The sequence below is a fragment of the Rhinolophus hipposideros genome (genome assembly GCF_964194185.1).
Source record: "Rhinolophus hipposideros genome assembly, chromosome: 7".
Lineage (NCBI taxonomy): Eukaryota > Metazoa > Chordata > Mammalia > Chiroptera > Rhinolophidae > Rhinolophus > Rhinolophus hipposideros.
This window is the reverse complement of record NC_138053.1, coordinates 394576-419477: the sequence shown is the minus strand read 5'-3', so window position 1 is coordinate 419477 and position 24902 is coordinate 394576. Positions and strand designations below refer to the sequence as shown.

The 24902-nt window shown below is 38.7% G+C and overlaps 2 protein-coding genes and 1 pseudogene across 13 annotated transcripts in view; 1 reads left to right on the top strand and 2 right to left on the bottom strand.

The window, feature by feature from the left end:
• The window catches only part of LOC308499501 (small ribosomal subunit protein uS17m), a 119812-nt gene extending 112710 nt beyond the window's left edge, over nucleotides 1-7102 (bottom strand). For 7 of the 11 annotated variants that reach the window (XM_081053007.1, XM_081053014.1, XM_081053004.1 and 4 more), the window contains exon 1: nucleotides 6902-7073. The gene's annotated coding sequence lies outside the window, so the exon portion shown is untranslated. Of the gene's footprint in view, nucleotides 1-6901 lie in introns of all 11 variants that reach the window. The other 4 variants (XM_081053003.1, XM_081053015.1, XM_081053009.1 and 1 more) reach the window with 3 other exon arrangements.
• The window catches only part of SEPTIN14 (septin 14), a gene marked incomplete at both ends in the record, with an annotated part of 390465 nt that overhangs the window by 224015 nt on the left and 141548 nt on the right, over nucleotides 1-24902 (top strand). The gene's annotated exons all lie outside the window — the stretch shown is intronic.
• LOC308499898 (glyceraldehyde-3-phosphate dehydrogenase-like) lies at nucleotides 20024-21232 on the bottom strand (annotated as a pseudogene). The gene has a single exon. The product of its transcript is annotated as a glyceraldehyde-3-phosphate dehydrogenase-like (transcript).

The window sequence follows — 24902 nt, the reverse complement described above, 5'->3', positions numbered from 1 at the left end:
AAATCTCCCTTGGAATTTACAACAAATTGAACAACAGTAATTCTACAAAGGACTCCTGGCGCAGCAGACAGGCAAGACTAAGAGGTGCGCAACTAAAATCATCTAAAGGTGGGTAAATTAGGTGAGCGGGGGAGGGAGGAAGCGGGAAGTGCAGAGACATGCGCGGGTGCAGGACACAGACCAAAGCTCCCAGCTCCCTGCATTCTGGACCCACGGGAGAGAGAAGAATTTGGAATGCTAGTGTCCACTAATGGCCCACAGTCCCACCTGAGGGATCAGCATATAACACTGTCGCCACCTATCTGGGTGGATCCCTGAAGGAGTAAACAGCAGCTGAAATGCACAGGCTCTGAAACTAGTGCAGGAAGAGCGTTGGAACTTCAAAGCACTCCACTTTCCCCCACGGAAGTGGCGCTGTATGACACAGGGGAACTGTTCACAAAGAAGAAGCCCACCTTCCTGGGAATCCTCTGATTGTGTGAGAAGCTGGATAATGCAGAGAAAACAACACTACAGTGTGAGAGAGAATAAAAGGCTGCATTCAGAGAGAAAATACAACATTTTACCAACACCTACTAGAAAACAAAAGAAAGACCTCTCCCTATTAACCTGTTGCAGAACCAGGTTCTGTAAATGTCTAGGAAGACAAATAATAAATCATTAATTGCCATGAATAACAAAGGCAATAAGACAGCTCAGAAACAAAATGAAAAGTCTCCAGACAATGAACTTAAAGATATGGAAATATGTGATTTAATGACAGAGAATTCAAGATTGCAGTTCTGAAAAAACTCATCGAGATGCAAGAAACCACAGACAGGCAGTTTAATTACCTCAGAAACACAATCAAAGAACAAAATGAACATTTTACAAAGAGACTGAAATTTTTGAAAAGGACCAAGTAGAATTTCTGGAGATTAAGAACTCAGTAAAAGAAATGAAGAATGAAATAGCCAGCATAGGTAGTAGAGTTCACCAGATGGAGGAAAGAATCCGTGACATCAAAGACTGAAACCTGGAAATGACACGGATGGAAGAAGAAAGAGACTTGATACTTAAAAGAATTAAAAGATTTCTACATGAACTTTGTGACTCCATCAGAATAAGCAATATAAGAATAATGGGGATATCAGTAGGAGAGGAAAGAGAGAAGGGAACAGAGAGTCTATTCAAGAAAATAGTCGATGAGAACTTCCCAAACTTGTGGAAAGAACTGGATGCTCGAATCAAGAAGCAAATAAATAGAAGACGGTAACCAACAATGGAAAGCCCATTAGGATATCACCAGATTTTTCAGTGGAAACTCTACAAGACAGGAGGGAGTGAAAACAAACATCCAAACTATTGAAAGAGAGAAATGATGACCCAAGAAAAATATATCCAGGAAAGATATCCTTTAGATATGAAAGAGGAATAAACACCTTTCCAGACATACAGAAGCGGACATGGAAACAATGAAAATGTCCTTCGATAGATGAATGGATGAAGAAGTTATGGTATATATACAAAATGGAATATTATTTGGCGGTAAGAAAAGATGATATAGGGACATTTGTGACAACATGGATGGATCTTGAGAGTATAATGCTAAGCAAAATAAGTCAGACATAAAAAGTAGAGAACCATATGATTTCACTGATATGTGGTATATAAAGCAAAAACAACAAAAGAACAAGACAAACAAATGAGAAACAAAAACTCATAAACACAGACAATAGTTTAGTGGTTACTAGAGGGTGAGGGGGATGGGGGGAGGGAGATGAGGGTAAGGGGATCATATATATGGTAATGGAAGAACTGACTCTGGGTAGTGAACACACAATGTGATTTATAGATGATGTAATACAGAATTGTACACCTGAAATCTATGTAATTTTACTAACAATTGTCACCCCAATAAATTAAAAAAAAAGACTGCCTGGAGACAAATGAAAATATAACTTTATGAAATTTATGGGATGCAGCAAACGCAGTTAAAGAGGAAAGTTTGTAGCTATACAGACCTATGTCAAGAATCAGGAAAAATCCCCAATAAACAATCTAAGTTTATATCTAAAGTAACTAGAAAAAGAGGTACACACAAAACCCAAAGTAAGGAGAAGTAATGAAAATAATAAAGGTCACAGCGGTAATAAATGAAATAGAAAATAGAAAAATAATAGAATAGATTAATGAAACAAAGAGCTGATTACCAGAGGATAAACTGGGAGTAGATATGGTAGAAAAGGGTAAAGGGGGTCAAATATATGATGATAGAAGGAGAACTGATTCTGGGTGCTGAGCACACAATGTGATGATTTATAGATGATATATTATAGAAATGCACACATGAAACTTATGTATTTTTTCTAATCATTGTTACCCTAATTTAAAAAAAAAGAAACAAAGAGCTGGTTCTTAAAAAGTATAAATAAAATTCACAAGCCTCTAGCAAGACGTATCAAGCAGAAAAGAGAGAGAACACAAATTTAAAGAAGAATTAGTACCTATCCTCAAACAATTTGGAAAAAAAATTGAAGAGGAAGGAACACCTCCAAACTCATTCTACGAGGCCAGCGTTACTGATACCAAAACCAGACAAAGATAATACAGAGAAAGAGAATTACAGGCCAATATTTCTGATGAATATATATGCAAAAATTCTCAACAAATTATTAGCAAACCAATATTCAACAGTACATTAAAAGGATACACCATGATCAAGTGGGATTTATACCAGGAATACAAGAGTGGTTTAATTACCTCAGAACAATTAATGTGACTTATCACATCAACAAAACCAAGTATAAACATCAAATGATTATCCCAATAGGTGCAGAAAAAGCATCTGACAAAATTCAACACCAATTTACGATAAAAATTGTCCACAAAGTGGGTATAGCAGGAACTTACCACTTTGATAAAGGCTATATACAATAAGCCCACAGCTAACATCATACTCAATGGTGAAAAGCTACAAGCTTTTCCTCTAAGCACAAAGAAGACAAGTATGCCCCCACTCACCACTACTATTCAACATAGTACTGGAAGTCCTGGCCACAGCAATCAGACAAGGAAAAGAAATAAAAAGCATTCAAATTGGAAAGGAAAAAGTAAAACTGTCATTATTTGCATATGATGATACTATATACAGAAAATCCTAAAGAATACACTAAAAAATTAACAGAATAAAGAATTCAGTATAATAGCAAGATGCAAAATTAATATACAGAAATTTGTCACGTTTCTAAATACTAATAATGAACAATCAGAAAGAGAAATTAAGAAAACGATCCCATTTACAAGTGCATCAAAAAACTAAAATATCTAGGAATAAATTTAACCAAGGAGGTGAAAGAAAGATCTGCACTCTGAAAACTGAAACACTGAAAAAAGAAATTGAAGAGGACAAATAAATGGAAGGACATACCATTTTCATGGATTGGAAGGATTAATATTGTTAAAATGACCATACTACGCAAAGAAATCTAGATTTAATGAAATTCCTATCAAAATACTAATGTCATTTTTCTCAGAACTAGAACAAATAATCCTAGATTTATATGGAACCACTAAGTCCTCAAATATCCAAAGCAATCTCTAGAAAGAACAAAGTTGGAGATATCACAACACCTGATCTCAAAATATACTACAAAGCTGTAATAATCAAAACAGTATTGTACCAGTACAAAAACAGACACATAGATCAATGAAACAGAATAGGGAGTCCAGAAATAAACCCTAGCTTATATGGTCCACTAATCTGTGACAAAGGAGGTAAAAATATACGACTAATGACAATCTCTTCACCAAATGGTGTTGAGAAAACTGGACAGATACATGCAAAAAAAAAAAAAAAAAAAAAGAAAGAAAGAAAGAAACTGCACCACTCTTACACCATATATAAAAATAAACTCAAAGTGAGTTAAAGACTTAAATGTAAAAACAGATACCATAAAACTAGAAGAAAACATAAGCAGTAAACTATTTTGACATCAGTGAGTAACATATTTTTGGATACATCCCCTCAAGCAAGGGAAACAAAAGCAAAAATAAACAAATGGGACTTCATTAAACTAAAAAACTTCGGCACAACAAAGGAAACATTCAAGAAAACAAAATGACAACCTACTGAATGGGAGAATATAGTCGTAAATGATATATCCAATAAAGGGGTTCATATCTAAAATATATAGGAAATTCATACAACTCAATAATAAAAAAAATCAACAATCTGATTGAAAAATGGGCAGAGGACATGAAAAGACATTTCTCCAAAGAAGACATACAGATGGCCAACAGACATATGAAAAGATACTCAATATCACTAATCATCATGGAACTGCAAATCAAAACCACAATGAGATATCACCTCACTCCGATCAGAATGGCTAGTATCAAAAAGTCAAAAAATAACGTGTCGGTGAGGAGGTGGAGAAAAGTGTACCCTTGTGCACTGTTGGTGGGACTGCAAACTGGTGCCGCCCCTAAGGAAAACAGTATAGAGGTTCCTCAAAAAACTAAAAATATATATACCATAAGACCCAGCAATTCCACTTCTGGGTATTTATCCAAATAAAACAAGAACACTAATGCAGAAAGATACATGCACGCCTATGTTCATTGCAGTATTATGTACAATAGCCAAGATATGGGAGCAACCTATGTGCCCATCAATAAATGAATGGATAAAGAAGTGGTGCATATATATACACAATGTAATATTATGCAGTAATAAAAAAGAATCAAATCTTACTATTTGCATTAAAATGGATACATCTAGAGAATATTATCCTATGTGAAATAAATCAGGCAGAGAAAGACAAATACCGTCTGGTTTCGCTTATATGTGGAATCTAAAAGCACGAAACAATTGAACGAACAAAACAAAAACAGACTCAGAAACAGAGACCAAAGTGATGGTTACCAGAAGGGAGTGGGTGGGGGAATAAGTGAAAAGGGGAAGGAGAATATAGTTAATAACACTGTGATAAGTTTGCATGGTGACCAATGATTACATAGAATTAGTTGGGTGATCACATTGTAAGTTATAAAAATTTTAAATCACTATATTTTACACCTGAAACTAATATAACCAATATAATATTGTATACCAACTATATGTAAATAAAAAAATTAATATCTTTCAAATTGGGGTGATTATTATCTTGGGAATACTTCTTATGATCATTTACAAGATTTATGTATGCTGTTACAAACACTAAAAGAAAACCAAGGCATGTGCCAGTTCATGCTGTGATCACCATAAATTAGCTCATTGAGCACAATTAGCCATTTAATGAAATTGATATGTAAAAATAATTGGTCCTTTCCTAATGCTTTAACCTAAAATTGGCATAAATATTGGTGGGTTATAAGACCCATAAATGGCAAGTGGGTCTCTAACTGATATCCTCCCTCTGAAGGACCAGGGAAGGCATTGCCATGCTGACAATGAGGGACTTTAAAATGTTTTGTTTGATGTTTTCTGAAAGAAAAATCCTGATCAAAAGAGGGAAATGAGGAAAGAGGGAAAAGAGGAAAATGAGGAAACGAGGAAAGAGTGAAGACAGGGAATATATAAAATGGAGTCACTTTAACCAAGCTGCTAAAATTATTAATATAATTGAGGCATGAGGAAAGACTATTCTTATAACTAGCCTGGGAACTTAAATTTATTTATTTATTGGGGTGACATTTGTTAGTAAAATTACATAGATTTCAGGTGTACAATTCTGTATTACGGGAACTTAAATTTTTAAAACACTTTCCAGTCCTGTGTCAATGCCTGGAAATACATCTGGATCTCTAGATAGCCCTCTAATTACCAATTCAAAGGACTCACTTATCCAGACCACCTGATTACCCCCTGATTACATCCACCTGACATCCATTATCTGTACCACAGGATGTGACCAGACATCTGGTGCCCATCTTCAGGACCACCTGACATCAGGACCACCTGGCATCCATCATCCTGACTGCAATCTGAGTGACAACCATACTGGGCCAATCCTAGAGCTAAGAATGCAGGGTGGAAAATTCTTAAGAATATACTTTTTACTACAATAACTTTTTTTTAAATTAAAGTTTATTGGGGTGACAATTGTTAGTAAAGTTACATAGATTTCAGGTGACTTTTAACTTTTCTTTCTTTTTTGGAACACTTGTAGGTTTTTGCCTAGCTGTGTTTTCAGTTTGCAAAGTCTAAGACCCTTGAATAAATATCTATCACTTACGTATTTCTAGCAAAGCCTCCAGACTCTTTTCGTTTCTTTGACAATGGCAAGACAACTGAGGAAAATGGCATACTGCTACCTAACACCACAGTATTAATACCCAATAAAATATGGGTAAAAAAGTAAAAATGAAGATATTTTAAAAATCCTTTAAGAGTATTAGAAGAAAATAATGGTGTCAACATTTTTTAAAAAGTTTATTGGGGTGACAATTGTTAGTAAAATTACATAGATTTCAGGTGAACAATTCCGAATTACATCATCTATAAATCCCATTGTGTGTTCACCACCCAGAGTCAGTTCTCCTTCCATCACCATATATTTGATCCCCCTTACCCTCATCTCCCACCCCCAACCCCCTTACCCTCTGGTAACCACTAAACTATTGTCTTATGTCTGAGTTTTTGTGTTTTAACATTCTTGAGATGGGGGAAAACTTTCCAAAAAATGATACCCACCCACACCTCCATAAAAATAAATTGCAGAAGATATTAGAAGAAAACACGTTTACAATCTTGGGATGGGGAGGAGTTCCTATCAAAGGAACACAAGATCTCCAAGAAGGCTGAGGGCGTTGCTGGGAGACTCCGGTTCCCGCGCAGGGGCGGCTCGGATGGCAGAGCACCCACGGCCCGCCCGCCCTTCCCTGCGCCCGCTGCTCGGTCCCAGGCGGGCGCACTCACCAGCCTCCACAGACAAAGGGCGCTCCGCCCCCTGACACCGCCTCCGCCGCCAGTCCACGCCGAAGAGGGAGAGGGTGAGAGCCCTGATGCCTGAGCCAATAACTCCCAGGGACTGGGCCGCGGGCTCCACCAGCGCCCGGCGCCAGGTGTGCTCTGAAGAAACCCCCGCAATGGCGACTACGCTCCGCCGGCTTTGGGTCCCCACTACGCATGCGCCAGTGGCCTTGGGGCGGATCGCTTCCCACCTGCCCCGGACCTCCCCGCCGCCGCCGCCGCGCTGTCTGCTTTTCTCCGGGGCCAGCTAACCGAGGAAGCGTGGGCCTCCGCCCACGACCCTCAAAGAATTTCGCGTTCTGAGGGGGCCCAGGAGGAGGTGGCGAAGACCCTCCCATAGCCCTTGCCAATCAGAAACATTGGACTGCCTGGCTCCTGCGCGGTGTCCTGTCTTCGTCCCCAAGGCAACAACACCAGCCATCCTTCTCCTCAGTCCTGGAATACCACCCCCCCTCGTTTTATATCGACGAAACTCTAAATGTAATAATGATTGGATACATTTTTATTTTTTGCAATACAGGTCTACTGATGAGAATAATGAAATCCTTTTAATGAGGATAACACTTTGCTTAATTGGGATTCAAAATTAGTTCTCCATCACCAAAATGGATTGCTAAAGTTCATCTGTTAATGCTGGTCTATAATAACATTTTAGAGATTTACATCTTTGAAAAATTTTCAAATAGATACTGCCAAATACTGGTATCCATAAGCATATGATTTAAATTGGGCATATTCATTGCTTGGAAGGCATTTATAGAATTCCATTAAATTCTCTTGACATTTGCCTTTCAACACCTCATTAAACTGTAGATTAATCACTTCTAAACTTAGGTTAAGTAGCAGCTCCTCAACTACACAGTTAAATGTATTTAGAAATACAGAAATGTCCTTTGTACTTGCACAGAGGTGCGAAAGAGCTAGCAATAGTTAGTGCTTGGAAATGTATCCTCTGCTGATTTTGCATGGGGTAGAGAGCTCACTTCTTGTTTTAACTTTTTTCAGTATAACTTTGTATTAATTTCAGATGTGCAACACAGTGGTTAGACATTTGTATAATTTAAGAAGAGATCCCCCTTACTAGTCTAGTACCTACCTGGCACTATACATAGCTATTACCATATTACGACTAAATTCTCTATGCTTTACTTTACATCCTCATGACTATTTTGTAAGTACCAGTGTACTTCTTAATCCCTTCACCTTTTTCACCCTGTTCTCCAAACCTTCTCCCATCTATTACCCCGATAATTCTGGTACCCATCTGACCTCATACTTATTACAATATTATTGATTATATTCCTTCTGTAGGATATACCTTCCGTCCCCATGACTACTTTGTAACAAGAAATTTGTACTTCTTAATCCATTCCCATTTTTTACCCATCCTCTGAATCCCCCTCCCATTTGGCAACCACCAAAATGTTTTTTGTATCTATCAGTGTGTTTCTGTTTTTTTTAAATTTTAAAAAAAATTTTATTTTTTAATTAAAGTTTATTGGGGTGACATATAAGTTACATAGGTTTCAGGTACTTCTGTAATACTGTATACATCATCTATATATCACATTGTGTATTCACCACCCAGAGTAAGTTCTCTTTCCATCACCATGTATTTTATCCATTTTACCACTCCCCTCCCCCCATCCACTGGTAACCACTAAACTATTGTCTGTGTCTATGAGTTTTCTTTTCTTCATTTGTTTGTCTTGTTCTTTTGTTGTTTTCAGTTTTACATACCACATATCAGTGAAACCACATGGTTCTCTACTTTTTCTGTCTGACTTATTTCGCTTAGCATTATAATCTCAAAATCCATCCATGTTGCCGCAAATGGCACTATTTCATCTTTTCTTATGGCAGAATAGTATTCCATTGTGTATATATACCACATCTTCTTTTCAATCATCTATTGAATGATACTTTGGTTGTTTCCATGTCTTGCCCACCATTAATGAAGCTGCAGTGAACATCGGAGCACAAATATCTTTACAGATAAATGTTTTCATACTTTTTGGGTCTGAAACCCAGGAGAGGGATTGCTGGGTCATATGGTAATTCTATTCGTAATTTTTTGAGGAACCTCCACACTGGCTTGCATAGTGAATGCACCAATCTGCATTCCTACCAACAGTGAATGAGGGTTCCTTTTTCTCCACAGCCTCTCCAAAACTTGTAATTATTTGTCTTGTTGATGATAGCCATTCTAACTGGTGGAAGGTGATTTTTGTGGTTTTTATTTGCATTTCTCTGATGATTAGTGATGTTGAGCATTTTTTCATATGTCTATTGGCCATTTGTATGTCCTCTTTGGAGAAGTGTCTATACAGGTCCTCTGCCCATTTTTTAATTGAATTGTTTTGTTGCTGTTGTTGAATTGTCTGAGTTCCTTATATATTTTGGATCTTAGCCTGTTGTCGGAGGTGTTGTTTGCAAAAATCTTCGGTTTCTTTCCCTGTGCAGAGCTTTTTAGTTTGATGTAATCCCATTCATTTATTTTAGCTTTTATTTCCCTTGCCTTTGAAGTAAAATTCATAAAATACTCTTTGAACCAGAGGTCCTAAGTTTAGTACAGTGTTACCTCGGTTTTCGAACATAATCCATTCCGGAATACTGTTTGAGTTCTGAAACGTTCGAAAACAGCCCACAGCTAGGCGTCAGGATCTTGCATTCAGCAGAAGCCGCATGACATGTTCGACTTCTGAGGCTTGTTCGAAAACCGAAAACCGAAGCATTTACTTCTGGGTTTACAGCCTGGGTAAACTGAACTGTTCGTCAATGTAGACGTTCGAAAACCGAGGTACTATTGTATCGATGTTTTTCTTCTATACAGTTTATTGTTTCAGGTCTTATGCTTAAGTCTTTGATCCATTTTGAGTTAATTTTGGTACACGGGGACAGATAGCAATCTAGTTTCCTTTTTTTTTGCACGTGGCTATCCAATTCTCCCAGCACAATTTATTGAAAAGGCTGTCTTTTCTCCATTGTATGCTTTTGGTTTCTTTGTCAAAAATGATCTGTCCATATTTATGTGGGTTTGTTTCTGGGTTTTCAGTTTTATTCCGTTGGTCCCTGTGTCTATTTTTCTGCCAATACTATACTGTTTTGATTATTGTAGCCCTGTAGTACAAGCTGAAGTCAGGGAGTGTGATACCTTCAGCATTGTTCTTTTTGCTAGGGATTGCTTTGACTATTCGGGGTCTTTGGTAGTTCCATACAAATCAGATGATTTTTTGTTCTATTTCTTTTAAAAATGCCATTGGAATTTTGATGGGGATTGCATTAAATTTGTGTATTACTTTGGGTAATATTGCCATTTTAATTATGTTCATTCTTCCAATTCATGAACATGGAATGTCTCTCCATTTCTTAGTGTCTTCTTCAATTTCTTTTAAAAATGTCTTATAGTTTTCAGTGTATAGGTCTTTTACATCCGTGGTTAAGTTTATTCCCAGGTATTTTATTCTTTTTACTGCAATTGCAAAAGGAATTGTTTTCTTTTGTTCTTTTTTTTTGAGATTTCATTGTTAGTATATAGGAATGCAATGGGCTTTTGTACATTGATTTTGTAGCCAGCAACTATACTGTATTTGTTTATTGTTTTTAATAGCTTTTGGGTGGAGTCTTTAGGGATTTCTATATATATAGCATCATGTCATTAGCAAAAAGAGATAATTTAACTTCTTCATTCCCTATTTGGATGCCTTTTATTCTTTTCCCTTGCTTGATTGCTCTGGCTAGGACTGTCAATACTATGTTGAAAAGCAGAGGTGATAGGGGACAGCCCTGTCATGTTCCTGAACGTAGAGCAAAGGGCTTCAGTTTTTCACTGAAGATATTAGCTGAGGGTTCATCATATATTGCCTTTATTATCTTAGGGTATTTACTTCTATATCCATTTTATAAAGTGTTTTGATCATAAATGGATGTTGTTTCTTGTCAAGCACTTTTTCTGCTTCTGTTGATATATAATCATATGATTTTTGTCCTTTATTTTGTTTAAGTGGTGTATTACACTGATGGATTTGCATACATTGAACTATCCTTGTGCCCCTGAGATGAACCCCACTTGGTCATCATGTATAATCTTTTTCATGCGTTGTTGAATTCGATTTGCTAGAATGTTGTTTAGGATTTTTACATCTGTATTTATCAGAGATATTTGTCCGTAATTTTCTTTTTTTGTGTTATCCTTACCAGGTTTTCATATCAGGATAACGTTTGCATCATAAAATGAGTTAGGGTATTGTCTCCAATTTTTTTGAATAGTGTTTAGGACAGGTATTAGATCCTCTTCGAAGGTTTGGTATAATTCACTAGTGAAGTCATCTGGCCCCGGACTTTTGCTTTTGGGAAGGTTTTGGATGACTGATTCAATTTCTATTTAGATTTTCCAATTCTTCATGATTCAGCCTAGGAAGGCCGTATGTTTCTAAGAACATGTCCATTCTTCTAGTTTATTTAATTTGGTAGCGTATAATTCTTCATAATATTTTGGATTATTTTTTGTATTTCTGTGGCACCCATGTACCTAACCCTCTGTCATTTCTGGTGCTGTTTATTTGTGTCTTTTCTCTTTTTATCTTAGAATCTATTCAAGAGTTTGCCATTTTATTAATCTTTTCAAATAATCAGCTCTTTGTTGCATTAATTTTTCTATTGTTTTTTGGTTCTCTATTTCACTTAGTTCTGCTCTGATTTTTATTATTTCCTTCCTTCTGCTGACTTTGGGTTTCATTTGTTCTTGTTTTTCTAGTTCTTTAAAGTGTAACATGAGGTTATTGATCTGGTATTTTTCTTATTTTTTGAGATAGACCTGTAATGATATGAATTTCCCTCTTAAAACTGCTTTTGCTGCATCCCAAAAATTTTGGTAGGATGTATTTTCATTGTCATTTGTTTCTATGTATCTTTTGATCTCTCCTCTAATTTCTTTTTTGACCCAGTCGTTCTTTAAAAGTATGTTGCTTAATCTCCATGTATTTGTGTTTTTTCCGGATTTCTTTTTCCAGTTGATATCCAATTTGAAAGCCTTGTGATCAGAAAATATGCTTGGTATGATTTCAATCTTCTTCAATTTGCTGAGGCACCTTTTATGTCCCAATATATGGTCTATCCTTGAGAATGTTCCATGTACACTCCAAAAGAATGTATAGTCTGATGTTTTAGGATGAAGTGCTCTATATATGTCAATTATGTCCATTTCATCTAATAGGGCTGCTATTTCGTTATTTATTTTCCGTTTGGATGATCTATCCATAGCTGTCGATGTATTTAAGTCCCCAGTATAATTGTGTTTTGGTCAATTTCTCCCTTTAGTTCTGTTAGTAGTTGCTTTGTATATTTCAGTGCTCCCTGATTGGGGGCATAAATATTGATGACTGTTATGTCTTCTTGTTGTATAGTGCCCTTTATCATTAGGAACTATCCATCTTTGTCTCTTGTTACCTTTTTTATCCTGAAGTCTGTTTCTCTGACATTAGTATAGGTACACCTGCTTTTCTGTGGATGCCATTTGCTTGGAGTGTCACATCTTACCCTTTCATTTTGAGTCTATGCTTGTCCTTGTAGCTGAGATGTGTCTCTTGGAGACAGTATATGGTTGGGTTTAGTTTTTTGATCCAGTCTACTACTCTGTGCCTTTTTATTGGTGAGTTCATTCCATTTACATTTAGGTTGATTATTGATATGTGAGGGTTTCCTATCATTCTATTTCTGATTTTCTGGTAGGACAGTGTCTCCATTGATTCTTTGCCTTTTTGTTGCTGTCTGTTATTTCAGTATGGTGTTATTCTATGATTTTTTTCCCTCTGTTTTTTCTTTTTTTTAATGTTATATATTTCAGTTCTGGATTTTTTTTTTTGAATGGTTCCCATGTAAATGAAAGTTTCATTTTAGAATATTCCATTTTCTTTAGAACGCTTCCTTTCTTCATTCCCTTGTGCCAGTTCAGATCTTTACTCTCTCCCCTTTTATGATTTTTTTTCTCACTAGTTATCTCAGTTTATGCTGTGAGTTGATTTCTGCAGTGCTGTAGCAAGTTTTCTTTTCCCTCTCTATCTCTCTCTCTCTTTTTTGTGTGTTTTTTCTTCTTTACCCCGTATGTTATGTTTAAGTATGTAGTGTTCTACTGATGCATTAGATCATTTTGCATATGCCATTTCCTGCTTTTGTCTGTGTGTTCATAATAATACTCATGGTTTTGTATTCTTTTGCGTTTTTGTTTCAGGTCGAATAACCTCCTTCTGTATTTCTTGAAGTGCAGGTCGTGTGTTAGAAAATTCCCTCCGCTTCTGTATGTCTGGAAAGGTCATCATTCCTCCTTTATAGCTAGAGGATATCTTTGCTGGATATATTATTCTCAGCTCATAATTTCTCTCTTTCAATAGTTTGACTATTTGGTTCCACTCCCTCTTGGCTTGCAGCTTCAGCTTCTCCTGAAAAATCTGATGATAATCTAATGGGCTCTCCTTTGTAGGTTACTGTCTTCTTTTCCCTGGATGTCTTGAAGATTCTTTCTTTGTCTTTAATTTTTGACAGCTTCAATACGATGTGCCTTGGAGAAGGCCTGTTGGATTGATAATAAGGTGTTCTATTTGCTTCTTGGATTTGAGGATCTAGTTCTTTCCACAAGTTTGGGAAGTTCTCATCGACTATTTGTTTGAATATACTCTCTGTTCCCTTCTCCCTTTTTTCTTTTTATGGTATGCCCATTATTCTTATGTTGCTCTTTCTTTATATATATATATATTATTAAATTTATTGGGATGACAATTGTTAGTAAATTTACATAGATTTCAGGTGTACAATTCTGTATTACATCGTCTATAAATCCCATTGTGTGTTCACCACCCAGAGTCAGTTCTCCTTCCATCACCATATATTTGATCCCCTTTACCCTCATCACCCACCCCCCACCCCCTTACCCTCTGGTAACCACTAAATTATTGTCTGTGTCTATGAGTTTTTCTTTCTCATTTGTTTGTCTTGTTCTTTTTGGTTTATATACCACATATCAGTGAAATCATAGGGTTCTCTGCTTTATCTGTCTGACTTATTTCACTTAGCATTATACTCTCAAGATCCATTCATGTTGTCACAAATGCTCCTATATCATCTTTCCTTAACGCGGAATAGTATTCCATTGTGTATATATACCACAACTTCTTTATCCATTCATCTATTGAAGGACATTTTGGTTGTTTCCATGTCTTGGCCACCGTAAACAAAGCTGCAATGAACATTGGAGTACACGTGTCTCTATAGAGAAATGCTTTCACATTTTTTGGGTATATACCCAGGAGAGCGATTGCTGGGCTATATGGTAATTCTATTCGTAATTTCTTGAGAAACCTCCACACTGCCTTCCATAACAGCTGCACCAGTCTGCATTCCCACCAACAGTGTATCAGGGTTCCTTTTTCTCCACAGCCTCTGCAACACTTGTTACTATTTGTCTTATTGATGAAAGCCATTCTGACTGGGGTGAGGTGATATCTCATTGTGGTTTTCATTTGCATTTCTCTGATGATTAGCGATGTTGAGCATTTTTTCATATGTCTATTTGCCATTTGTATCTCCTCTTTGGAGAAATGTCTCTTCAGGTCCTCTGTCCATTTCTCAATTGGGTTGTTTGTTTTTTTGTTGTTGAGTTTCATGAGTTCCTTGTATATTTTGGATATTAGCCCCTTATCAGAGGCACTGTTTGTAAAAATCTTCTCCCATTCAGTTGGTTGCCTCATTATTTTGTCAATAGTTTCTTTTGCTGTGCAGAAGCTTTTCAGTTTCATATAATCTCATTCGTTTATTTTAGTTTTTACTTCCATTGCCTTTGGAGTCAAATTCATAAAATGCTTTTTGAACCCAAGGTCCATAAGTTTAGTACCTATATTTTCTTCTATGCAGTTTATTGTGTCAGGTCTTATGCTTAAGTCTTTGATCCATTTTGAATTAATTTTGGTACATGGTGACAGATAGCAATCCAGTTTCATTCTTTTGCACATAGCTATCCAATTCTGCCAGCATCATTTATTGAAGAGGCTGTCTTTCCTCCACTGTATGTTTTTAGCTTCTTCAAAAATTATCTGTCCATGTTTATGTGGTTTTATTTCTGGGTTCTCAATTCTATTCCATTGGTCTATGTGTCTGTTTTTCCGCCAATACCAAGCTGTTTTGATTATTGTAGCCCTGTAGTACAAGCAAAAATCAGGGAGTGTGATACTCCAGTATTGTTCTTTTTTTTTAATATTGCTTTGGCTATTCGGGGTCTTTTGTGGTTCCAAACAAATCTGATGATTTTTTGTTCTATTTCTTTAAAAAATGCCATTGGGATTTTAATGGGGATTGCATTAAATCTGTATATGGCTTTGGGTAATATGGCCATTTTAACTATGTTGATTCTTCCAATCCATGAGCACGGAATGTTTTTCCATTTCTTTGTGTCTTCTTCAATTTCTTTCAAAAATGTCTTATAGTTTTCAGCATATAAATCCTTCACATCCTTGGTTAAGTTTATTCTTAGGTGTTTTATTCTTTTTGCTGCTATTGAAAAAGGAATTGTTTTTTCTATCTCTTTTTCTGAGATTTCATTGTTGGTATATAGGAAAGCAATGGACTTTTGTACGTTGATTTTGTAGCCAGCAACTTTACTGTATTCATTGATTGTTTCTAATAGCTTTTTGGTGGAGTCTTTAGGGTTTTCTATATATAGCATCATGTCATCTGCAAAGATGACAATTTAACTTCTTCATTCCCAATGGATGCCTTTTATTTCTTTCTCTTGCCTGATAGCTCTGGCGAGGACTTCCAACACTATGTTGAAAAGCAGAGGTGATAGGGGACAACCTTGTCGTGTTCCTGAACGTAGAGCTAAGGGCTTCAGCTTTTCACCATTAATTATGAGATTAGCTGAAGGCTTGTCGTATATGGCCTTTATTATGTTGAGGTATTTTCCTTCTATACCAATTTTAGTAAGTGTTTTAATCATAAATGGATGTTGTATCTTATCAAATGTTTTTTCTGCATCAATCGATAGAATCATATGATTTTTACCCTTTATTTTGTTTATGCGATGTATCACATTGATGGATTTGCGAATGTTGAACCATCCTTGTGCCCCGGGGATGAACCCCACTTGGTCGTGATGAATAATCTTTTTAATGCATTGTTGTATTCGATTTGCTAGAATTTTGTTTAGTATTTTAGCATCTGTATTCATCAGAGATATAGGTCTGTAGTTTTCTTTTTTTGTGTTGTCCTTACCAGGTTTTGGTATCAGGGTAATGTTGGGCTCATAAAATGAGTTAGGGAGTACTGACTCTTCTTCCATTTTTTGGAAGAGTTTGAGCAGGATTGGTATTAGATCCTCTTTGAAGGTTTGGTAGAATTCACTGGTGAAGCCATCTGGTCCAGGACTTTTGATTTTGGGAAGGTTTTTGATGACTGATTCAATTTCATTACTGGTGATCGGCCTGTTAAGATTTTCCAGTTCTTCATGATTCAGCCTTGGAAGGCTATATGTTTCTAAGAACTTGTCCATTTCTTCTAAGTTATTAAATTTGGTGGCATATAGTCCTTCATAGTATTCTTGGATAATCCTTTGTATTTCTGTGGTGTCCGTGATAACTTCCCCTTTTTCATTTCTGATTTTGTTAATTAGTGTCTTCTCTCTTTTTGTCTTAGTGAGTGTAGCCAAGGGTTTGTCAATTTTGTTCATCTTTTCAAAGAACCAGATCTTTGTCACATTAATTTTTTCTATTGTCTTTTTGTTTTCTATTTCATTTAGTTCTGCTCTGATGTTTGTTATTTCCTTTCTTCTGCTGACCTTGGGTTTCGGTTGTTCTTCTTTTTCTAGGTTTTTAAGGTTAACATGAGGTTATTTATTTGGGATTTTTCTTGTTTCTTGAGCTAGGCCTGTAATGATATAAATTTCCCTCTTAAAACTACTTTCGCGTCATCCCAAAAATTTTGGTAGGATGTATTTTCATTGTCATTTGTTTCTATGTATCTTTTGATCTCTCCTCTATTTTCTTCTTTGACCCAGTCATTCTTTAAAAGTATGTTGTTTAATATCCATGTATTTGTGTTTTTTCCTGCTTTCTTTTTGCAATTGATATCCAATTTCAAAGCTTTGTGATCAGAGAATATGCTTGGTATGATTTCAATCTTCTTAAATTTGCTGAGGCTGATTTTGTGTCCCAATATATGGTCTATCCTTGAGTTTGTTCCGTGTACACTAGAAAAAAATGTATAGTCTGATGTTTTAGGATGAAGTGCTCTATATATGTCAATTATGTCCATTTCATCTAATGTGTCATTTAGGGCTGCCATTTCGTTATTTATCTTCTGTTTGGATGATTTATCCATAGCTGTCAATGATGTATTTAAGTCCCCTAGTATAATTGTGTTTTGGTCAATTTCTCCCTTTAGTTCTGTTAGTAGTTGCTTGGTATATTTTGGTGCTCCCTGATTGGGGGCATAAATATTGATGACTGTTATGTCTTCTTGTTGTATAGTCCCCTTTACCATTATGAAATGTCCATCTTTGTCTCTTGTTATCTTTTTCACCCCGAAGTCTGTTTCATCGGAAATCATTATGGCTACTCCTGATTTTCTCTGGGTACCATTTGCTTGGAGTGTCAATTTTCACTCTTTCACTTTGAGTCTATGCTTGTCCTTGTAGCTGAGATGTGTCTCTTGGAGACAGCATATGGTTGGGTTTAGTTTTTTGATCCAATCTGGTACTCTGTGCCTGTTTATTGGTGAGTTCAGTCCATTTACATTTAGGGTGATTATTGATACGTGAGGATTTCCTGTCATTATGTCTTTAGTTTTCTGGTAAGGCTGTTTCTCCATTGTTTCTTTGCCTTTTTGTTGTTGTCTATTATTTCTGTGTGGTGGTATTCTATGATGTTTTTCTCTGTTTCTTCTTTTATTACAGTATATATTTCAGATTTGGATGTTTTTTGAGGGGTTACCCTTGAGTTTATGTAAAAGAAAGTTTGATATTTAGAGTATTCCAGTTGCTTCAGTACGCTTACTTTTTCTATTCCCGTATTCCAGTTCAGGCCTTTACGCTCCCTCTTTTTATGTTTTGGTTGCCACAAGTTGTCCCTGTTGATGGTGGTCTAATAGCCTCCTTTAGTATTTCTTGTAGTGCTGGTCGTGTATTAGAAAATTCCCTCAACTTCTGGATGTCTGGAAAGGTCTTTATTCCTCCTTCATATATAAAGGAGATCTTTGCTGGATATATTATTCTTGGCTCATAATTTCTCTCTTTCAATAGTTTGAATATTTGGTTCCATTCCCTCCTAGCTTGTAGAGTTTCTGCTGAAAAATCTGATGATAATCTAATGGGCTTTCCTTTGTAAGTTACCGTCTTCTTTTCCCTGGCTGCCTTGAGGATTCTTTCTTTGTCATTGATTTTAGACAGCTTCAATACAATGTGCCTTGGTGAAGGCCTGTTGGGATTGAGGTAATTAGGTGTTCTATTTGCTTCTTGGATTCGAGGATCCAGTTCTGTCCACAAGTTTTGGAAGTTTTCATCAACGATTTGTTTGAATATATTCTCTGTTCTCTTCCCTCTTTCTTCTCCTTCTGGTATGCCCATTATTCTTATATTGCTTTTTCTGATGGAGTCAGAAAGTTCTTGTAGAGTTCTTTCATTTCTTTTAAGTCTCAAGTGTCTTTCTTCTTCCCTCTGTGTAAATTCCAGGTTCCTATCTTCGATGTCACTGATTCTTTCCTCCATCTGGTCAACTCTACTACCTAAGCTGATTATTTTATTGTTAATTTCTTCTTTTGAGTTCTTAATCTCCAGAAATTCCATTTGTTCTTTTTCAAGATTTCAATCTCTTTTGCAAAATGCTCATGGTGTTCTTTGATTGTGTTTTTGAGTTCATTAAACTGCCTTTCTGTGTTTTCTTGCATCTCGTTCAGTTTTTTCAGAATTGCGATCTTGAATTCTCTGTCATTTAAATCACAAAGGTCCATATCTCTAAGTTCCTTTTCTGGAGACTTTTCACTTTCTTTCTGAGCTATCTTGTTGCCTTGGTTATTCATGGCAATCACTGATTTACTATTTCTCTTCCTAGACATCTACAGGAGTGGCTTCTGCAACAGGTTGATAGGTATGCGAAGAGCTTTTGAAGTTCCAAAGCTCTTTCTGCACCAGATTCAGAGCCCGTTTGTTTCAGCAGTTCTGTTTACTCCTGCAGGGATCCGCCCAGATAGGTGGGGTCAGGGGCGGGGTGAGTTGTAAGAGGTGGCCCAGAGCAATGGCGGCGACCACCACCACAGCCAGTCCTGCTTCCACAGCTCCCTCCCCTTTGCCGGAACTAGGTGAGCTGCGAATCTGTGTCTGCGGTCCACAGTTCTCAGAGCAGCAAATATTCTGTCCTTTGATCCGACACTGCTACTTTATCGCTTCTAGCACTGGGCAGGTGGGGGCGGGGCGAGCTCTGGGAGGGTAGCGAGGGGGCGGCCTGTCTCCGTGCCTAAGGCTTCCATTCTCCGCTCAGCAGTGAGGGCTTAAACCACCGATTTCAGCCCTCTTCCCTCAGTCTTTGCTGCCGGGAGCATTGGGTTCAGCTGTGCTATATGCTGCCCCCTCAGCCTGTGGGCCGTAAGCGGAGCCCTAGCAGTCCGAGTCCTTCCCTCTCCCGCAGCTGCGGAAGATCCGGGAGCAGCGGGCTCTGAGCACCGAGCTAGGTCTGTGTCCTGCGCCCGCGCGGCTCCGTCTCCGCATTTCTCCTCTCCCTCCTCCCCCGCTCGCCCGATTCATCCACCTGGAGGTGAATTCAGTAGTGGGCCTCTTCGTCTTGCCTGTCTGCTGTGCAGAGAGTCCTTTGTGGAGTTATTGTTGTCTGATTCGTTGTAAATTCCAGGGGAGCGTTACAGAGGCTCACCTCACGCCGCCATTTTTTTTTAAGCCATGTTGCTCTTTCTGATGTAGTCAGAAAGTTCTTGTAGAGATCCTTCATTTCTTTTAACTGTCAGATCTCTCTCTGCTTCCGTCTGAGTCATTTCCAGATTTCTATCTTTCGTTTTTTTTTTTTTTGGCTGGGTACAGTGAACTTTATTGACGGTGCATGATAAGGCTGGGCTCCCTTAGCCCCTACCCTTTAGGGGGGTCTGGGATGGAGACGAGGTCAGGAGATTCTCAGTGTGTTGGGGGATCAATTTGGGAAAAGGACTCTACAGTAGTCGAGGGCCTCTCTTCCTCTTGCTGGGGCTGGAGGTCCAGGGGGCTCTTACTCCTTGGAGGCCATGTAGGCCATGAGGTCCACCACCCTATTGCTGTAGCCAAATTCATTGTCATACCAGGAAATGAGCTTGACAAAGTGGTCGTTGAGGGCAATGCCAGCCCCAGCATCAAAGGTGGAAGAGTGGGTATCACTGTTAAAGTCGCAGGAAACAACCTGGTCCTCAGTGTAGCCCAGGATGCCCTTGAGGGGGCCGTCCGATGCCTCCTTCACCACTTTCTTGATGTCATCGTATTTGGCAGCTTTCTCCAGGCGGCAGGTCAGATCCACAACTGACACATTGGGGGTAGGGACGCGGAAGGCCATGCCAGTGAGCTTTCCATTCAGCTCAGGGATGACCTTGCCCACAGCCTTAGCAGCGCCAGTAGAAGCAGGGATAATGTTCTGGGAAGCCCCTCGGCCATCACGCCACAGCTTCCCAGAGGGACCATCCACGGTCTTCTGGGTGGCAGTGATGGCATGGACTGTGGTCATGAGTCCCTCCACGATGCCGAAGTTATCATGGATGACCTTGGCCAGGGGGGCCAAGCAGTTGGTGGTACAGGACGCATTGCTGACAATCTTGAGGGACTTGTCATACTTCTCATGGTTCACACCCATCACAAACATGGGGGCATCCGCAGAAGGGGCAGAGATGATGACCCTCTTGGCTCCACCCTTCAAGTGGGCCCTGCCTTCTCCAAGGTAGTGAAGACCCCAGTGGACTCCACAACATACTCAGCACCAGCATCACCCCATTTGATGTTGGCGGGATCTCGCTCCTGGAAGATGGTAATGGACTTTCCATTGATGACAAGCTTCCCATTCTCAGCCTTGATTGTGCCTTTGAACTTGCCATGGGTGGAATCATACTGGAACATGTAGCCCATGTAGTTGAGGTCAATGAAGGGGTCATTGATGGCAACAATATCTACTTTGCCAGAGTTAAAAGCAGCCCTGGTGACCAGGCGCCCAATACGGCCAAATCCGTTCACTCCGACCTTCACCATCGTGTCTCAGGGTCGTGCTGGTACTGCGCAGGAAGACGCGGCTGTCTGTTGAACGGGAGGAGCAGAGAGCCAGATTTCTATCTTTGATGTCACTGATTCTTTCCTCTATCTGTCAGCTCTATTACCTAAGCTGGCCATTTCATTCTTCACTTCTATTTATTTCTTTTAAAACATTTAACCCTTGTTGTGACTCAGTTTTTTGTTTTTTGTTTTTTTTTGGTGGGGTGAATATTGGGAACAGTGTGTCTCTCCAGGGCACATGAGCTCCAAGTTGTCCTTCAAGGTGCAGCTCAGCTCCAAAGTCCACTTGCCTTTTTCAATCTTTAGTTGCAGGGGGCGCAGCCCACCATCCCATGTGGGAATTCAACAGGCAACGTTGTTTTTGAGAGCTTGTGCTCTAACCAATGAGCCATCTGGCCGGCTGCACCTCTGGAATTTCAGCGGCAGCTCGTTGTCTTCAATCTAGTTGTGGAGGGCGCAGCTCACTGGCCCACGTGGGAATCAAATCGGCAGCCCTGCTGTTCTGAGTCGTTTTGTAACCAACTGAGCTATCCGGCTGCCCCATCATTCTTCATTTCTTTTATGGAGTTGTTAATCTTTAGGAATTCTATTTGGGTTTTTTTTTTCAATCTCTTTGGTCAAATGTTCATTTTGTTCTTTGTTTTTCTGAGTTCATTAAACTGCCTGTCTGTGTTTCTTGCATCTCGTTGAGTTTTTTAAGAACTGCAATCTTGAATTCTCTGCCATTTAAGTCAATATTTCCATGTTTTTAAGTTCATTTTCTGGAGACATTTCATTTTCTTTCTGAGCTGCCTTGTTACCTTCGTTATTCATGGCAATTAATGAATTATTATTTCTCTTCGTAGGCGTCTACAAGAGTGGCCTCCTCAACAGGTTGCTTTCCAGTAGTTGTTGGTAGAATGTTTTATTTTTTCTTCTGGTGCAGCCTTTTATTCTCTCTCATGCTGTAGTGTTATATTTTCTCTGCACTGTTTCAGCTTGTCACACAATGAGGGGGTTCCCTGGAAAGTGGACTTCTCCTCTGTGAGCAGGTTGCCTGGGACTCAGGGCACAGCCTCTGTGGAGAGCTTCTGAAGTTTCAAAGGTCTTCCTGCACCAGATTCTGGGCCTATGTATTTCATCTCTGTTTACCCCTGCAGGGATTTGCCCAGATAGGTTGGAGGTAGGTGTAGGTGTAGGATGGATTGTGAGAGGGTGCTCTGAGCAATGGCAGCCATCACCAGCACAGCCAGTCTTGCACCCAAGGCTCTTTCCCCTTCTCCAGAACTATTAATAGTTGGGGTGTGTGTCTGTGGCTGAGGGCCGCAGTTCTCAGAACTGCAAATATTCTGTTCTTTTGATCTGACACTGCTACCGTTCAGCTTCTAGCACTGGGAAGGTGGGGTGTGGGGCAAAGTCTGGGAGAGTAAGGAGGGGTTGGCTTGGCTCTGTGCCTAGGTCTTCTGTCTTCTGCCTGGTGGTGAGGGCTTAAACCACCATTTTCACTCTTCTTCTCTCAGTCTTTTCTCTGAGGTCTCTGCCATGAGCATTGGGTTCAGCTGTGTTATATGCTGATCCCTCAGGTAGGACTGTGAGCCTAAGGGGAGTGCTAGCAGTCTGAATTCTTCCCTCTCTCATGACGGCAGTTGCTCCTGAATGCAGGGAGTTCAGAGCTTTGATCTCCACTCTGTGTCCGTCCTGCGACCTTCATTTGGCTCGTGTCTCTGCACTTCCCCTTTTCTCCTCTCCTCACCCAATTTGCCCACCTTTGGATGATTTCAATGGTACATCTCTTTGTCTTGCCTGTCTGTTGCAAAGGACAGGGAGTCCTTTGTGGAATTATAGCTGTTCAATTTGTTTTAAATTCCAGGAGATATTTCAAGAGGCTCACCTCACGCTGATGATGTAATCCCTGTTTTCTTTATGTTGTTCTTTAGATTTCAAATATAAGTGAAATCACATTGCATCTGTCTTTCTCTGTCTGACATACTGCACTAAGCACAATACCCTCCAGGTCCATCCATGCTGCCGCAGATGGCAAGAACCCATTCCTTTCCATGGCCGAGCAACATTGCAATGTACCACCTCCTCTTTATCCATTCTGCCATTGACAGATACTCAGGCTGCCTCCACATCTTGGCTATTGTAAACAATGCTGCAGTGAACATATGGATACATACATACCCTCTGAGTAGCATTTTGGGTTTCTTCAGCTAAATACCCAGACGTGGGATTACTGGATCCTTCTTTGTCTCTTGTTATAGCTTTGTTTTAAAATCTATTTTGTCTTGTATAAGTATTGCTACACGAGCTTTTTCCCCCCCATTTCCATTTTCATGAAATATCTCTTTCCATCCTTTTACTTTTAGTTTGTGTGTCTTTCAATCTGAAGTGAGTCTCTTGTAGGCAATATATGTAAGGGTTTTGTTTTCATATACGTTCAGCCACCCTGTTTTTGATTGAAGCATTTAATCCATTTACATTGAAAGTAATGGTTGATAGATATATAACTATTGCCATTTTGTTCATATTTTTTATTTTTTTTGTCACCTTCAAGTCCCTTTAACACTCTTTGTAACACTGGTTTGATGGTGATGAACTCCCTTAGTTTTTTATTGTCTGGGAAGCTTTTTATATGTCCTTCGATTTTAAATGATAGTCTTGATGGGTAAAGTACCCTTGGTTGTAGATGCTCAGTTTTTGTCATGTTGAATATTTTGTGCCAATTAATTCTGGCCTGCAAAGTTTTTGTTGAGAAATCAGCTGGCAATCTTATTATAGGAGTGCCCTCATAAGTAACTAGTTAACTTTCTCTTGCTGCTTTTAGGATTCTCTCGGTCTTTAACCTTTGCCATTTTAATTATAATGTGTCTTGCTGTGGACCTGTTTGTGTTCATCTTGTTTGGGACTCTCTCTGTTTCCTAGGCTTGTATATCTATTTCCTTTGCCAAGTTAAGAAAGTTTTCAGTCATTATTTCTTCAAATAGGTTTTCAATCCCTTGCTTTCTCTTTTTTTATTGGTACCCCTATGATGCAAATGTTGTTACGTTTCATGTTGTCCCAGAGGTCTGTTAAAGTATCCTCATCTCTTTTTATTCTTTTTTCCCTTTTGCTGCTCCAATTGTTTGGTGTTTTCTGCTACCTTGTCTTCCAAATCATTGATTTGATCCTTTGCTTCATCTAGTCTGGTGGTGACTCCTTCTAGTGCATTCTTCATTTCAGTTATTGTATTTTTCACTTGCGACTGGTTCTTTTTTTATGGTTTCTATGTCATTTTTTACAGTTGTTATCTCTTTGTTGAATTTCTCACTAAGTTCCTTGAGAATCCTCATAACCAGTGTTTTGAATTCTGTCTCTGGTAAGTTGCTTGCCTCCATTTTATTTAGTTCTTTTCCTGGACTTTTCTCCCATTCTTTCAGTTGGGACATATTTCTTTGTTTCTTCATTTTGGCTGCCACTCTGTTTGTTTTTATGTATCAGGTAAATCCGTTACGTCTCTTGCAGTATGGCCTTATGCAGTAGGTGCCTGTGGGGATTTGGCATAGTCTCCCTGGTCACCTGAGCTTGGTGCTCCAGGAGCGTCTCTTGTGCGGGTTTGAGCCTTGACTGCTGTTGGCATGTCAGTGAGTGGGATTGATCCTCAGGCTGTCTGGCTGAGTGGTTTGGCCACATCCACAGCTTACAGGCTGCTCTGCT